The sequence below is a fragment of the Hibiscus syriacus genome, unplaced genomic scaffold, assembly GCF_006381635.1.
Source record: "Hibiscus syriacus cultivar Baekdansim isolate YM2019G1 unplaced genomic scaffold, ASM638163v2 tig00110514_pilon, whole genome shotgun sequence".
In the NCBI taxonomy this organism is placed as follows: domain Eukaryota; kingdom Viridiplantae; phylum Streptophyta; class Magnoliopsida; order Malvales; family Malvaceae; genus Hibiscus; species Hibiscus syriacus.
The window spans coordinates 892,198-911,089 of record NW_024062768.1 but is presented as its reverse complement, the minus strand read 5'-3'; the positions used below and the strand labels follow the sequence as shown (position 1 = coordinate 911,089).

The window sequence follows — 18,892 nt, the reverse complement described above, 5'->3', positions numbered from 1 at the left end:
CATACCATCCCTTATAGAACTTATAAGAAACGGGTCTTTGCTCCTTTATAGCATTGGTTCCTTCTTAGTTTTATAAGATACAATCTGTCCATCACCATTATCACGCCTATATCATCACCATATTCCATCACCATATCACGCCAATAACATCATCCTTCCATTACCATTTCATCACCATTAAATCATCCTTCATTCATCAACAAGGCATACTTCATCACCACCATTGGAGGCCGAAGTCAACATCACTTGAAGGAGATTTATTCAACACTTCCGCAGCCCATCTTTGATAACTATTCTATCCATTTCAAATCTTTCCATTTCTATTTACTTTTCATTTCTTAATTATCATATTACTTAATCAATTCTTCTTCTTTTTGTGCATATTACATTCAATCCAAGGTGTAGCATTTGGTGTCTCTCCTAGATCGGGAAACAACAAGGTTGCCAACTTCTCCATCATTGAAGAAGCCTGGTTAGCCTTACATCAATTTATGTTGAGGAAGTTCATTGATGATCCTAATCTTAAAAAATGGAATGGTGGAGTGGATGAATTTAGTATAGGTCAGTTGTTTGGGAATTAATGAGCTTAATAAATTATAATCTGAATACTCAAAGGTTAATAAATTATTATACAATAACGCTGAGCTATTCCACTAAAGCAATTGGTTATATAGTAAACTCAAAAGCCATCAATTTTGACACTTGTCAAAGAATTATAACTTTGAAAATATTAAAAGAGTTGTTGATTCTTTTGATATTATGTGAATTCATGTTTATTATTTGCTTCAGTTGTGAGCCTGAATTAAGAAGTAATACTTTACAAAATTCTTTCATTCTTTTATTTCTAAAATAAAATCTAGGAGAAAAACATTTTCAAATAGGACAGTTTCAAATGCAAAAGGCCCTTGAAGCAGGTGAGGCTCATTCTGCCTCTATTGGAGAAAAAAGAATAAGCGATGCCAGAATAATGAAGTATTCTACAATCTCAAAAGCAAGTAGTCTGAGAGATCAGAAGGGATGAAGGATAGAACTTGTAACCCATCGAGAAGCAGATGATCGCCTTGTTTTAAAGGGACACATACCCCAACGCATTAATAAAATGCAAGAATAAGACCAATCAATGATGAATTTTGGCACCCAAATAGGGAGGAGCCACGAAAATACCTACCTTAGGGCATGACCCAAAACACAGATCATGTTGAAATAACAAGGTTCAAACCAAGAAGACATTGAGATTGAGTCTCGCAACTTGGAGTGGCAATGATAGACTATGAAAATTGAATCACCATTTATGCATTCATGATAACATCATTTGCATAAAAGAAAATGCATTACATTGATACATTTAATTGCATTCGTATTTCACACAAAAACACATGGTTTTTACAAATCATCATGTGAAAAGAGAAGATTCATGATGTCAAAATCCTAACAAGTGGAAGGTAGAATTCAAAACTCAAATACAAGGAATCATGTTTAGAGCGACATAACCTGAAGAACAGGGGCTAAGCCACAAAAGAAGCATTATTTTGAAGTGGGGCATGTTACCTGACCATTAAGTTGTTTTGAAAATAAGAGAAAACAATTTCCAAAGTTTCTCATTTAAATATTTTCTGAAAATGAAATTTTTGAAAAAAAAGCGATTTCCAAAGTTTCTTACCCAGTAAATTATTTCCAAAATTAATAAGTCCTTCAAGACATCATTAACTCTTTTGAGCATGATGATTAAATCCTTCGGGTTATTTGTCAATCTCACATGAGACAGCGGAACCAGACAAAAACGTGTAGTCTTTTTATCTTTTCCATATTCTTATTAACACAAGCATTGGCAAAGAGGGGAAACTGTAGATACTCATTTTTGTATTGGTTATTATTAATATTTATTATTATTATTAATTATTAATAATTATTATTATTTTTTTCTTTTTTACAGACCAAAACTGAAGCCCAATCGGGCCCGAAATGATCCACGCTCAAACCAACCCAATTACAAATGACCCTAGCTCAACATAACAACTAGGGTTTGAAACCCTAGTGTGCCCAGCAACTGTTGCCGCCAGTAGGGGAAGAGCTACACCGCAGCCACCGTTTCAATCACTCGCTCCCTCCGATTTCATCCACTTTTCAAGTTACTCCATCGTCATCATCTCAGCAAACAGTGATAACCAAATCAGAAAGAAAAATCAACCAAATCTAATTTTTAAAATCCAAAAATCCCAAAAAATCCAGATCTTTAAATGGTTTTGAGGAAGAAAAAAAGATTCGGGTTTTGAGGAAGAAAAAGAAAAAGGAGAATGATTTGGTTTGAAGAAAAAATGGTTGGGTTCTAAAAAGAGAGAACAAAAACCCGAAAAAATAGAGGAGCAGATTGGGGTTTTTCAGAAAAAATGAAAAAACAAGAAAAAAAACTTACCTCGGGTTTAAAGGCTCTCATCGGTGACGAGTGGGTTAGCCGAGCAGTCTAAGGTAATTTCTTGGAGGGTTATGGTTTGGGGGAGTTTAAGGGGGCAAGGATCTCGATTTAGGGGTTAAAAGGGTTAAGAGTTTATATTTAGGGTGTTTTCGATGGAGATTGGCCTCCAATCGGGGCTCTGTACGGTGGTGGCTACGATTGTTTGTGGCCACCTGTTGGTTTTCATAAAAAATGGGAAAAAAAGAAAATGGAAAACGAGAAAAAATGGGAGGGATCGATCGTATAATAAGAAAAATGGGGGAGTTAGGCGAGCCAAAACCCTATAATAGAGTATTTATAGGGCCCTAAAATGACGTAGTTTTAAGGATTAGGGCTTCAAGTTTTTATGCATGGGGTAAACTACGAGAGGGGGTTTCATGTTTCAGGATTTTACATTTTAGTCCTGGATTAAAACTTTTCCTAAGTTTATGATTTCAGCCTTTTTTATTTACGCATGTTCATTTTGGTCACTGTAAGCTATGTATTTTTTATTATTTCAATTTCCAGCTTGTAATTTTGGATATTTGTATTTCAATCCTAAATATATGGGTTTATTACATTTTCAGTGTTTGTAATATGTTATTTTTATTGTATGTGTTGTGTTACTTATTTAATTTGTTTTTGACACATTAACTTTCTAGTTTTATTATTTTAGTCCCTTTATGCTTATTATTTTATCTTTATGATTATTTTAATTTGAGTGCCTTACTTTAATAATTTCCGTTGTAGTCCAGAATGGTTGAAGTTGGTTTATTTATTATTGTAGTGCCTAGTTTGTAAAATATTTGCAATGGTTGCCTTGATTTCTTGTTGGTTATATAGTTTAATCCATAAAATCGCCATCTTTATTATTTTGATCCATTATTCATATATTTGTTAATTTTTGGCTATTTATAATATTTTCAAATATTATTTTACTCGAGGAATTTATAGAAACGCGCCTTAATTGACAAGGAGTGTGTTTCGAAGAATTGTTCGAATAAAATAATACATTTTTTAACCGAATGAATTTTTATATATATTTAATATATGTATTTTATCAAAAAAGTTGGGCAATATTATTTTGTATGGGGAATCCATGGAAATGCCCCATTTACTGACAAGGAAGGTATTTCGAGAATTGTTTGTGCAAAATAACAACATTTATATTTTTTTTCTAAAAAAGGATCATAATTTAAATGTATATTCGAATTTTCCAATTTCTATATTTAGATGATGTATAATCGCTTAGGTACCGATTTTGGAAGTTGTGGGGGTGTTAATCCCTCCCCACACGTAATCGATTCCTGAACCCTTTTCAAAATGAATTTCTGGTTAAACGCAAATCAATTTTTATCTTTTAAAATTATTTTTCTTAAATTATTTTAAAATGCATTTTTAGGTATTCGACCTACCTAACCCAAAGGTCAATGGCGACTCCAAAATTATTTATTTGTTTTTTATTTTAAATCCCAACCTTTTCCAAGATTAAGTTGGATCGATCCCCTCCATAACCCTAAAAAGCTTAAGGACCGTTCCGACAAATAGCATTCAGGCTTCTATACAAAATTGTTAATTATGTTATTGTTATTTTACTTTAACGGATTAAAAGATACGTGAATTGGAGTAAACAGGGTCGATTAGATAAATTATTCATCTTTATTCTCTCATATTGTTTTAGGTGATTAATTTTAGACTTATTAATAATATTCTCTCTCTTTTTCCTAAAATTCCTCCCATTTTCTCCAAGTAAAATTAGAATTAGAATATTTTTAAAGAAAAAACATTTGAATTGGTTTTGATAAGCTTAGGGTTAGAAAGAAAGAGGGGTTAGTGTAATTTCCACATCACCATCTGCTATCTGCCGTTTGTTTTACCACCTTGGCCTTGGGGATGGATAACATTATGCATATGCGACGCGTACAATTGGCACCCATCTGTGTGAACTTGAGTTTTAGTTGAAGTTGGGAAATTAGTAGTAGTCAAAGCAAGATCAAGTCTGTGAGTCAACCTTCACACCTTTCATTTCGTCTCAATAATTGAACTTCAATTATAATGAGAATACAACTCAAATTTTAAATTACAAGAATATCAATGTGACTTAATTATAAAACTATTAACATTTTTTATTATAATTTATTTGCTGATGTTAAAATAGTGGTATTATTTTTATTGCAATCATAGAAATACAATTAAAGATAGACAATTGAATGTTTCCGTACGTTTTAGAAAAAATCATAATCACTTTAACAACAACTAATAATGGCTGTCCCTTTTTCCCATATATATGGGGTAAGGGGAGGTAAGATAGTAGGCTACCCCCAACACCAGGTTGAGAGCAGCTTCCGTAAGAGACCTCCGAATTATGAAATGCCCTCCGTGGGACACGATCCCACGACCTCAAGGTTAAGAACCTTGTGCTCTACCAACTGAGCTGGATGGTCATTTCTTTAACAACAACTAATAATATTATTTATTCAAAACATATCGAACCCAATTAGAATAAAGATAATAAAGGTGTATGAGTTTGTATATATAAAAAAAAGTAAAGATAATAAATCTAAATCGTAATTAGAACAATAAAATAAAATTTCATAAAAAAAACTTTTATTGGTTTTAGATATGACTTTTTATTTAACCTCGTAAAATTATATTTGTATTTTGTCTAATTTTTCTCGCCAATTTCAAAAAATGTATATATTCACTTTCATTTTTATTTAATTAAGATACGCCACTTTCGTTTATATTTAGTTAAGATGTAGTCACCACGGGTTAGCTAGTTAATAGATTAGGTGATATAGTATATTGGTAAAATCACACATTTGATCCATGTTATTTACATATTCTCTCAATTTAATCATACTTTTAATTTATTGAAATAACTTTAATCCTCAAATCGAATGATATCGTGTGTCATTTGTGCCAAGACCAATGCTTGGTTTCCCAAGTGACCTAGGTTCCAATCCCTTTGGCCCCGATATGATTTGCTTTGTTTTCTTTCAACCAGGAAGTGACGCGTGTCATCTAATGGGTGGTAAATAAATATATTATTATTCGATTGAATGATTAAATTTATTTTAATTTATTAAGAATATGACTAAATTGAGAGAATATATAAATAAAAATGATCAAATATGTGATTATACTAAAATATTTAATGACATTTAACTTGTGATAACCCATCTTAATTAAATATATATTTTTTAAAATCAGTGAGAAGAATTAACAAAACATAAATATAAATAATTAATAATATAATTAACCCAATAAATAATTATAAAACACTTTTAATAGCTGATGACCCCCCAAAAAAAATTGTTGGTCACATGTAAAAACAGCAAAGTTAGGGAGGGAGGTGGGTAGAAGACAAAGGAAGAGTTACGCTTGAGAGATATTGTTTCCTAAGGCCAACTATTTTATTTGCCGTTCGCAGTAACCAAGACGCGGCTATCGGCTACCCTTAGTATTTTACTATGATTTTTTTAGTTATCGATATCTGATTTATTAGTCAATTATTTTAAATCAAGTATTATAAAGACAAAGATAATACTTTAAACCCAATTCATTTTATTCACAAAAGCTATAATTCAAACCCTTGATTTATTTTTAAAGAATTTAATGTGTTATCATACTAGATCAATTAGTTGTTAGTTACACCCTCTGTCTCATAGTTTGTCTTATATTAATAATGCACATAATTTTAAGAAATATATTTAATCATGAGAAATTATAAAATTATCTCTAAAAGTTGATTGATATATTTGATATGTGTAAAAAATAAACATATAACGGTAAAAAAAATGATGAGTCTATCACGCTCGACGAGTACTGATGAGAACCACTGACGATGTGCACCTAACTATTGCCCCTTTTCATTTAAAGGACTCTGGGTATAAGTTTTGAAATAAATTATCTCTAAAAGACTCGACATATAATTATAAATTAATTAAAATTTAATGATAAATTATTTAAAATATATAATAAACTATATCAGTGACCACCTAATTATTGCCCATTTTCATTTTGATCATAATTTTTGAAATTTTATCAATCAGATCACTCAACTATTTAGATTCATTCAAATTAAGCCATTTATCGTTAATATTTAACGGAGAAGTTGATGTGACAGTTAAAATATTTGGTATAATTACACATTTAGTCATTGTTACTTCTATAATCTATCAATTTGATCCTAATTTAAATAAATTAAAATAAATTTAACCCTCAAATCTAAAGGTTTGATTAAGTTGGAAAATATTTAAAATATATTTTTTATGTTGATTTGGATTTTGAATTATTTTTGATAATTTTTAACAAATTCAATTAAATCCAAAATCAATTTTACAAATTATTATTATATCAAAACATTAGTTCAACACTATTAAATTTCATTTTTTTAAATAATCCTATTAAATATATTATAAAGGGAAATCCATCAATTTTTTTTGCTTAAAATATAAGCCCCTTTATTTTCCTAAATTCATATAGTATCTTAATTTAATTTTGTTCACTTTCTTTTCCTTGGCTTTCTTGTTTTATTCTCAATCATTTCCACAAAAAGAAAACTTTTTTTCTATTCCAAATCTCGAAATCTTTGCAACCCAATTCATCTTTTTCAATTGATCACTCTAATTTCTTATCAAATACAGTCAGTTTTATGTTTTTTTCCTTGTAACCTATTAAGTTTTCTTTTCTGTTTTTACCGTGTTTGAGTATATAATTTTGGTAAATGATGAATAAAATCATGTTTGTGTATTAGATCTTTTCTTATCGAGTACAGTCAATTTTAAATGATTTGGCACACATGACATCATTGATTTGAGAGTTAGGTTTATTTTAATTTATTAAAATTAGGAATAAATTAATAGAATATATAAATAAAAATGACCAAATGTGTAATTATACCAAATATTTTAACTGTCACATCAACTTCTTCATTAAATATTAACGACAAGTGACTTAATTGAGTGCATTTAAATAGTTGAGTGATCTGATTAATAAAATTTTAAAAATGGTGGTCAAAATAAAAAGGGGCAATAGTATGATGGTCACTGGTATAGTTTACTCTTTATTTTAAATAATTTATATTCAAATTTTTTACTAACTTATAATTATACGTTGAGCCATTTAGAATTTTAATTTTTTATAAATTAAATTAATGGTGTTCATTGTTAGTGATGCTCATCGATACTCGTCGAATATTGTAATTTTTTTCAAAAATAATATAAATATTGTTGTTTATTAATTTTTATAAAATAACTTTTTTAATTGAGATAATTTTATAAAGTAAGGGAGAGATATTTAATACGACTGATGAAATATTTTAGTTCAATATACTAATTATTCTTTTCAATGAGAATCCCTACTATCCGGACCCAAAGAATTCAAGCTAGTAGCTTTATCTAAATATTCATAATTAATTTTAATAATAATAGATTTGTATTTTAGGTTTTCAACCTTGTTTGAAATCAGCAAAATTGAGTCGGTTAGAATCCAAGTCAATAATAACAGCCGCTCTTTCTCTGAATCTTTTTATTTTGCTTGTTCCTTTCATTTTGATTGTTTCAGATTAATTAATATTAAACATCTCACCAATAATTAACGATGCCTCACAACTTCTTGTCCGAAATTTAACCAGATTTTCAAACCTTAATCGACGTCCTCAACACTCAATATTATCGTCGTTTCTTATTCATAATTTATATATTATACAATGATTTAATCAGTCTTAAACTATAACATATAATTTAAATTTCAAAATATTTTAATGAAACTCTCAAAATATAAATGTTATATCAAGAAACATACAAACCTAAAATTTAATGTATTCAATATTAAATTTAAATTAGCATTTAATGTCAAATATGACGTTTAAAAACGTTAACTTGAGACTGTGCTAAAAGGTTACCAAATTCAAACGAGTAAAGCATATATATATATAAAGATATGGGATCCAACATACATGAATAGAAGACATCTTTCAGTTCCACCAACCGATTCTTGTACAACCATAATAATATTACATTAGTTGTCGTCTTCTCTTAATCTCAGGGAACACTTCGATTCAATTCTAAAATCATACAGAATGCCTGGATGTTTAAAAAACGAATTGTAAAACTTGCTATATTTATGTCATTGTTTTGTTAACGTCTGTGGTCTTGTACTGCATACCTTGTTAAGAGTACTCTTTTTCTCTATCTAAGTTTAGAGAAATTTTTAACGAGACTCTTAATTAGGTTTGTTTTATTAATAAAATTCATATTGCCCAGAAAAAAAAAGCATATTAAGAAAAGGAACTTTGCTTGCATCTGATACCCTCCATCCATCACATGTGGAGGGTGGATCAAAATTTTTCCTAATTTCGTGTGTTACTCTCTTTCTAGGGGGAAGTTGGCAGTACCCAGAACGGCCAGCACCGCAAAAGATACAGTTTTGTTGTTCTTCTTCTTGTCACAATGGATGGTTACCATGTAATACAAAATTTCCCAAATACCTAAAGCTGTGGGGACAAGATAAACCAAGGCCATCGATTGTGCCCAAAAAACAATCTTGCCAATTATGCCGGTTCCCAGTCCCCAACCAAGCCTATATATGCTTATCATCTCTTAAACAAACGCGTGTAGTCAAAAAAAAAAAATTCAGCTTCAGAGATATGCAGAGAAGCAGCATGTTCATTGAGCAAAACAATGCAGACTATGAAAATGGTGATGCAAAAAAGAACTTAGATGATGATGGTCGAAAAAAGAGAACTGGTATACCATCATCTTCTTCATCCTGCTTTTTTTTTTTTTACATTTACTTGTATTATTGTTCATGGATGTGAGCTTGGGTTATTCTGATTGATTTTTTTGAAGGGACATGGGTGACTGCAAGTGCTCATATTATCACGGCTGTGATTGGGTCGGGGGTGTTATCTCTTGCCTGGGCGATTGCTCAGTTGGGTTGGGTGGCTGGACCAGCTGTTCTCATGATATTCTCCTTCATCACCTATTTCACCTCCACCCTTCTAGCTGATTGCTATAGGGCTCCCGACCCGGTTCATGGGAAAAAAACTACACCTACATGGATGTTGTTAGAGCTTATTTAGGTAATATCAAGGTATCAACTGTTTAAAGTCTACATTTTTATGGTATTTCAAATAAAAAATGTCTGGGTTTTTTTATCGGGGGGAGAAAAGTTCAGCTTTGTGGATTGGCTCAGTATGCAAATTTTCTTGGAGTAACCATTGGCTATACAATCACTGCATCAATTAGTATGATGTAAGTTTTAAGAAGTTAAAGTTTGGAAGTTTGAACAATGGACTAATAATATGTTGGATTTTGGGTACACAGGGCGGTAAAAAAGTCAACTTGCTTCCACAAGCATGGGCATGAGGCAAAGTGCCAGACATCAAACAACCCATTCATGATCATATTCGGATGCATCCAAATCATACTCAGCCAAATCCAAGACTTCCATGAGCTTTCATGGCTCTCCATCCTTGCTTCCATCATGTCCTTCGCTTATTCATCCATTGGCCTTGGACTCTCCATTGCCAAAGTTGCAGGTTATTCGAATTCATCCATCATTCATTAATTCATTTCATCATTCATTAATTCATTTCATTTCATTTGTGGCTTATGTTAAATCAACATCAAGGTGGGACGGGACACGTGAAAGCGACAAGTTTAACGGGAGTCACTGTAGGGGTTGACGTGTCCGCCTCTGAGAAGGTTTGGAGGACATTCCAAGCTATTGGGGACATTGCCTTTGCCTATGCTTTCTCCACCGTCCTCGTTGAGATTCAGGCAAGTATTTATCTACGTATATAAAAATTTTATATTAAAAGATAAATCTATAAAAATATAAAGAGAGATGAAATTATAAGATTTTAGAAAGAAAAAATAGATTTTGATTTTAAATTATAAAATATATTTAATATATTTTAATTTTTTGAAAAACGTTTACTTTCGTTCATATATATATATAATCCTATTGTGCTTGTATGTATGTAGCATTATATCATGGGTGTGTCTACATATATAAGTGTGCATGGATGTTGAAATGTGTACGGATTAAATGTCTGCATGAAATGACGGTAATTGGAAAAATAATTGATGGCAGCTTGAATAAATTACCCTTCTAAAACATATCATCGATTGTTAGGCACATTGGTATAGATTACATAATATTATTTCTCATGTCTGCTAAAAGACGTAGCATGTCATGTGAAGGGACTATATTTTGTATAAATTATATTTTCTATTTACTTTAAAACACTTTTTTATTGAGTGTAATAGAATTTAATATTATTATAATACTTTTGACATATTTGATGTATTTTGTATTAATGTTAATAGAATTGATAGAATAAAAATATAAAATATCAAAACAATAGAGTTATTTAATTAATTTGATGTTTAGAATATGATAGCGAGTTGTCTTGGACTTTGTCTATTTTATTGTCCATCGATTCTAAGTGGTACTGCACTGTAGAAATTCCGACCCAAAATCTGAAATCGATTAAAGAAAAAGTTAATTTATGAGTTCATAAGGACCTTAAATAACGTGGAGCATTAGGACCACTGATTCCATTGTATTTCTTGTCCAAAAGATTGTAGTAATCTTTCCTTTTCTGCTCGTTGTGAATCATCAAACTATTAGTAACGGATAGTGACATCCAATATAGCTGAGTTTTCCATTTTAAAGATCTCAGGACACACTCAAATCCAGTCCACCGGAAAACAAGTCGATGAGGAGAGCGAGCGGAGTCGGTGTCATGACGACCACCTTATTCTACGTACTTTGCGGCATTATCGGATACGCGACCTTCGGAAATGATGCACCAGGGAATTTCCTTACGGGGTTTGGTTTCTACGAACCCTTTTGGTTGATCGACTTCGCCAACTTCTGCATTGCCGTCCATCTCATCGGTGCATACCAGGTTTTTGCCCAACCGTTGTTCGGCTTCGTCGAAAAACTGTGCACCAAACGTTACCCCGATAACAAGTTCATCACAAGCGAACACGCCATCAACGTTCCGTGGTGCGGCGTTTACTATCTCAACTTCTTCAGATTGGTATGGAGGACGGCATACGTTGTTGTGACGGCCATGTTGGCAATGACATTCCCTTTCTTCAATGATTTCTTGGGTCTTATCGGAGCAGGGTCGTTTTGGCCGTTGACAGTCTACTTTCCGATCGAGATGCACATTGCACAATCGAAGATACCAAAGTACTCATTCAGGTGGGTGTGGTTGAAGATAGTAAGCTGGGTTTGCCTGATCGTATCACTCATGGCTGCAGCTGGATCCATTCAAGGACTAATAAATAGCCTGAGTGCTTACAAGCCATTTCAGACGCCCAAGGAGTTATTATAACTTAGGTTAATGAAATATCTAACATTGGTCAATAAGAAACAACTTGCAGGAAATGTAATTTTAATGGTGTATTCCAGATGCAAATCTGCTCATAGCGTGCTACCTTTTTGAATGGCAATGCTCAACACAAAAGTTTACCAAACACTTCAAAGGGGAAAATTGCAGTTTCAAAACACATCTTTAATTCTCATCATGGAACCTATTTATACCACATAGAATGAAGGTGCACTCTCGTGCTAACGTCTTTTTGAAAGTTCAAGTGTCTTTGCTTATATGATAATTCATCTACACTGTTTTTCATCTTAAACAAAAATTAATGAAAATATTGAACCAAAAGTTATATAAATTTCATTGAAAAAAAATGATCCGGAGGTAGATTTTCCATTAGCTGTTGAGAAACAGATTGAAGCGCTTTCCTAACTGCATCAAACTCACCTGTATTCTGCAGCAAAACCATAGAGCATAAAGTCCATAACACGTTATCGATAATACCTAATTTTCATATTTAATCATATGATAAACTGTTATAGTGGAAACAGCACTATGACAAAGTTTAAATCTCAAACGATTGTTCACAAAACAGAACAAGAAATTAAACCATTTACTCAGTCAGCAAACTGTGACACAATTTTTTTTTTCTTTTTGCTGTTATTTTCGGGAAGGCTGTCGCTTAGAAACGTCGGATACGAAGTGCAAACCAGCAAACTCGTTCTCCCCTCTGTTTTCCTGACTTTTTTGTTTTGAAAAATAATATTTTTTTTCTTACAAACATCAATGGTTTTTCATAGATCTTATGTAATGAAAATAACCCAGTTTTGTTTTCTTCAGGTTTTTTCTACTACTGTAAATTTCTCGCTTAAAGTTGAATTTAGAAATCATATTTTTCTGTGTGGAACATTTGTTATTAATAAAGGTAATATAGAATAGAACCTAAGGTACCTGAACTAATTCATCTGAAGCTGAAGCACACACAGGCAGTTTGTCTCTAGGAAGAATTCGAATCTGCGCTCCACTCTCGGCAGTCATTCGCTTAATTACACTGCCACCTTTACCAAAAGGGCAGCCAACTTGACTGGGAAGGACAAGCAACCTTAAAACCATCGTGAAAGACTTAACAGTTTCCTCCTCAAATCTGAACTTCGATCTGCATCAATCATTCTTTCGAAAACAAGTAACAGTGCCTTCTGCAAACAGGAAGTATCATTTACAGATTTTAAACCTTTCACAGAACCAAAAATCTTATCATTGTTGTTTTCATCATTTTCTTTTTCTTCATCATTTTGGTTGGCTGCATTAGCCTCGTCGCCACCATCCTCCTTACCCAGCATTGTACCAACTTCAGTCTCTTTATCAGAAGATGTCGGAAAAGACTATTGATAAGTGTTTTATTTTGTTAATATTTTGTTTTTAAATTGTTCCTTAATCATTGGTTTTTTTTTTTTTGACTTATTTGTTCGTTTTGATTCATTTTCTGTAGATTCTGGAAATTAGTGGTGATGACGTCATCACCTTTTAGAAGGTCTAGTCAGCGCTTCTAGAAGAACGAATAAATCAGTCGCACGTTTCTGTAATTCGGATTTGAATTAAACTCATGTTTTAGGATATTATTTTAAATATTATATTTTATCATATTTTTGTTTTATGTATTTTAGTTTAAATAGTTTTAAATATTTTAATTATGATTTATTTCTTTATTTTAGGATTATCTTTACCTTGTTTTTAGGATTTTGAAAACTATAAATATCATCTCATGGTAAGCCTAGGGACATATCACTTAAGAACTGAGAATTTACTCTTCTTCTTCTCTCTAGCTTTATAAAATTTTCTCTTCTATTTTTGTAACACCCATCTCCCGTATACCTTACCGTATACGAGCAACAGATGTCAAATCATTTTTTTAAAATAGTTCCTTATTTGAAAACCAATACTATTTTGTTTCGTTTATAAAACATTTTAATTTACTTAAAATAAAACATACATTTAATAAAATAAACAACAAAACGAGAGGTTCAACGTTTCACCGTTTACAGAAGTTTAATTCAAAAGATTTTCAAAACATTTCTTTCTCTAAACCTATTACATGCCAACTAAAATATATCAAAAGTAGACATGTAAGTCGTACTGTTACTGACGAGGCGATTCTGGCTTGGATGTCTATTGATCTTCTAACTCAGCTGATATTCTGCTTATGCATGAAATAAACACACGTTAAGTATTACTTAGTGAGGCATACTTAATCATAAGTAAAATTCTAAACTCAATTTATTTAATTACAATTCACATTTCAATAGATTCTTTTAATTCAATAAAACTCTATGGTTTACATCTGGAGTGCTAATGCCGTCATTTCTCAACAATTTCTATAATCTATGTGGTTTGCATACCCTTTGCCAATATAAAGATGCATTTCCTTATTATGTAGTTTTTTTATTCACACATTTACCATATGGAAATTCATACAATTAGTATGAATATCTTTATGATTTGCACAAACAGTGCGCAATACAGAAATTCATACACTTAGTATGAATTTCTTAACTTTTGCACACGAAGTGCCATTTGGTAATCACCATACGTACATTAATAATTTCTCCAACTATGACTATTGTAGCATGTACGTACATAATTAAATGCACTCACCTGGATCGCCTTGGTTAGATATCCAAAATGGAAAGATGATTACTCCGGAACTTGGCCCTTGCCTTTTGCCTTACTCGACTCGGGAGCTTGATTTCGATCTATCCATATTCATTAAATACATGTATAATAGCAATTATTAGTGTATTTCCTAACAATTATAACTTAAACATTAATCAAAAGTACTTATTATTAACCTTTCTACAACAATATTAGCCTATCTTAAAATTTCTGGTTCTTCAGTATTAATACTCCTACCATGGTATCGATACTACTATACTATGGTACCGATACCCCCTTCCGATATTGATACCAATTTTAGATTCGATGATACCTGGTATCGATACCCTTACAATGATATCAATACTACCATATTATGGCACCGATACCCTTCTATGGTATCGATACCATTTTTGCATTTTGTTTCAAAATGGTATCGATACCTTCCCTTCGGTATCGATGCTGATTGAATCCATATCAATACTACTTAATTAATTCATCTCATTTTAGCTTATAGTATTGGCACTGTTCTATCAACACCGATACCTATGCCCAGATTTTCCAGTTTTCAACCCGTTACATACCCAAATTTGGCCAATTTTCCTGTCATTTACCCCTAACAATACTATGTAACTATTATCTACTTAACCATACTAACTTTCCTTTATTTAGATAATTAAAACATTTAGTATCCCTCAATAACATTTGATTCTAAGAATCACATCAAAATATTTAACTTGTTTTTACACTCATCCAATACTTCTAATCTTTCATTTACCTCTTTGACAAGTCAAAACTACTAATAATCATCAATAAATACCAATATACTAACATATCATTATAAAACTCATTTTCTAAAATCTCATTTATTTCCCTTATCTCTTTGTTTTAATCTCATCTAAACCTTCCTTAAGCTTCCATAATATACAAGGCTTCATAAACTAGTAAATTAAAAACTTACATTTGAGCTATAGAGGAACTTTGCTACGGGGGAAAGAGGAAGAAAATAAAGAAAGCTTTTGTGTAACCTAATTCCCTTTTCCCCTTTTCTTTAATACCAATTTAAAAAATACATTTTGAATTCTCTTTCATTTAAAGGACCAAAATGCCTATTAATAATCCATTGTCACAATTTAGTCTAAACCATTAATCCTAATCATTCTCATCTTTCATCATCTAATCAAATAAATCATCATATTTTTAAATCCTTTCAATAAAGTCCTTAATTCAATATTTGCGGCATTAAAATTCTCCCCCTTAATAAAATTCATCCTCGAATTTAAAAAAGTACCTATAGCAAAGAGATGTGGAAACTACTCTTTCATATCCTCATCTCTTTCCCAGGTAGCCTCTTCAACCTTATGATTCTGCTAAAGCACTTTAACCAACAAAATCCTCTTGTTATGTAATTCCTTTGTTTCCCTAGCTAAGATCCCCACTGGTTCCTCCTCATAAGATAAATCTAGTCGGATCTCTATTTCCTCAGGTGTGATAATATGAGATGGATCTGATCTGTACCTTTTAAGCATGGACACGTGAAAAACATTGTGGATCTTGTCCATATCAAGAGGCAAATCTAACTGATAAGCCACGTGTCCAACCTTTTTCAATATTTCATATGATCCAATAAATCTCATACTCAGCTTTCTATTTCTCCCAAAACGTAATACCTTCTTCCAAGGTGACACTTTAAAAAATACTTTGTCTTCCACTTAATATTATATTTCTTTCATTTTCAAATCTGCATAGGACTTCTAGATAATTTAAGGCTATCTTTAGATTGCTCTAGATAATTTTCACTTTATCCTCCATATCTTTCATCAAATCTGGTCCGACCAAGTCTCGATCTTTCAGTTCAAACCAATTTAATGGTGTTCTACATTTTCTCCCATATAGAGCTTATACGGGGACATCTTAATACTTGATTGATAACTATTATTATACGCAAATTCTGCTAACGACAAATACTTATCCCATGATCCCTTAAATTCAATCACACAAGCCCTCAATATATCTTCCAATATCTGAATGATTCGTTCTGATTACCCATATGTTTGTGGATGAAAAGTTGTACTGAAGTTCAATCGAGTACCCAATAACTCATGTAAAGACTTCCAGAATCTTGAAGTAAACCTTGGGTCTCTATCGGACACTATCGATGTCGGTACTCCATTCAATCTCACTATTTCTTTTATATACAACTCCACAAACTTATTCATCAAGTAATCTACTCGAACTGGGATAAAATGAGTTGTCTTGGTCAATTTTTCCACTATTACCCATATCGAGTCCTTTTTACTTGGTGACAATGGTAGCCCCGAAACATAATCCATTATGACTCTTTCCCACTTCCACTCAGGAATATATATTGGCTGTACCCGAATGGCACTTCATATTCAGCTTTCACTTGCTGACATGTTAAACATTTCGCAACAAACTCTGTTACAACTCTTTTCATGCCAGACCACCAATAACGACTCTTCAAGTCTTGATACATCTTATTCTCGCCTGGGTGCATAGTTAAAGGGCTACAATGGGCTTCACAAAGAATATCCCTCCTTAAATCATCATCATCGGGAATGCAAAGCCTTCCCCGGTAATATAAGCATCAATCATCCCTTATTTCAAAACCTTTGATATTTTTTTTCAACCTGCACCAATCTCATCAAACATTTCTTATCTCACCCTTGCAGCTCTTTTACACGATCCAACAACATCGATTTTAACTTTAATTCGAAAATGAAAGAACCACATTCATTCAAAGACATACGTGCGTCTAAAGCTAAAGCCCTTAAAGTTGTAAACATCTTTCGACTGAGTGCATCTGCTACCACATTAGCCTTTTCCGGATGATAGTCGATAACCAAATCATAATCTTTCAATAGCTCAATCCATCTTCTCTGCCTTAAATTCAGCTCTTTTTGAGTCAACAGATACTTTATACTTTTATGATATGCGTAGACATGGCAATGCTCACCGTACAAATAATGGCACCAGTTTTTTAAAGCGAAAACCACTGCGGCCAATTCTAAATCACGCGTCTGGTAATTCCTCTCGTGATTATTCAATTCTCTTGAGGCATAAGCCATAACTTTCCCTTCTTGCATCAGCACACATCCTAACCCATTATGGGATGCATCACTATAAACAACATATTCTTTACCCGACTCAGGTTGCACGAGTACTGGAGCCTCAGTTACAATTCTCTTTAGCATTTCAAAACTTTCTTGGCATTTTTCTGTCCAAACAAAAGGTACATCCTTTCGTAATAGCTTTGTTAGCGGCAGAGCTAACATTGAAAAGTTCTTCACGAATCGCCTATAATAACCAACAAGTCCCAAGAAACTCTGAACTTCCGTAATATTCTTTAGGGATTGCCAATCTACTATAGCTTGAATCTTATTGGGATCCACTCTACTGCCTTCTGCCGACACTACATGACCAAGAAAAGAAATCTCAGATAACCAAAATTTTCATTTGGATAATTTAGCGTACAATTTCTTATCACGAAGTATCTGAAGGACAACTCGAAGATGAGCGTCATGATCCTCCTTTGACTTGGAATATACCAGGATATCATCTATAAACACTACCACAAACCGATCAAAATATGGTTGGAATACTCTATTCATTAAACTCATAAACGTTGTACAAGCATTTGTCAATCCAAACGACATTACCACAAATTCATAATGTCCGTATCGAGTCTGAAAAGTCATCTTGGAGATGTCCTCCCTTTCGATCTTTAACTGATGGTACCCGACCTCAGATCTATCTTAGAGAACACTACTTCACATTTCAATTGATCAAACAGGTCATCAATCCTCAGAAGAGGATACTTGTTCTTTATTGTTACCTTATTTAGTTGACGATAGTCAATACATAACCGCGTAGACCTGTCATTATTTTTCACAAATAACTTAGGCGCTCCCCACAGAGAAACATTGGGTCGGATAAAACCTTATCGAGTAGTTCTTACAACTGAGCCTTTAATTCCCTTAACTCCGTTAGAGCCATCCCTTAACTCCGTTGGAGCCATCCGATATGAAGCCATAGAAATAGGTTCGGTACCTGGATAAACCTCAATTCTAATTTCAACTTCGCAATCTGGAGGTAAACCCGGTAGGTCTTCAGGAAAAACTTCTGGAAACTCCCTAACTGTGGGGATATCATGTAGTCACGCTTCCTGCACTCTAGTGTTTATCACGTTAGCTAAAAAAACAACGTATCCTTTTGACATCATTTTCTTTGCGGTCATGGTTGATATCACATTGGACAGGGATTTTGCCTCCTCACATATCCCCACAATTTCAGAGCCTTCCACATCCTTTAAGAATAATCGTTTTTGGCGACAATCTACCTATCCATTATATGGAGAAAACCAATCCATGCCCAAAATGATTTCAAACTCATCAAAGGGCAACTCCATCAAGTTTGCCAAAAATACTACCCCTTGAATCTTAATT

General features: G+C 32.6%; 1 pseudogene; it reads left to right on the top strand.

The window, feature by feature from the left end:
* The first annotated feature begins 9,083 nt into the window (after window positions 1-9,083).
* On the top strand, window positions 9,084-11,844 carry LOC120130118 (annotated as a pseudogene).
* The last annotated feature ends 7,048 nt before the right edge of the window (window positions 11,845-18,892 follow it).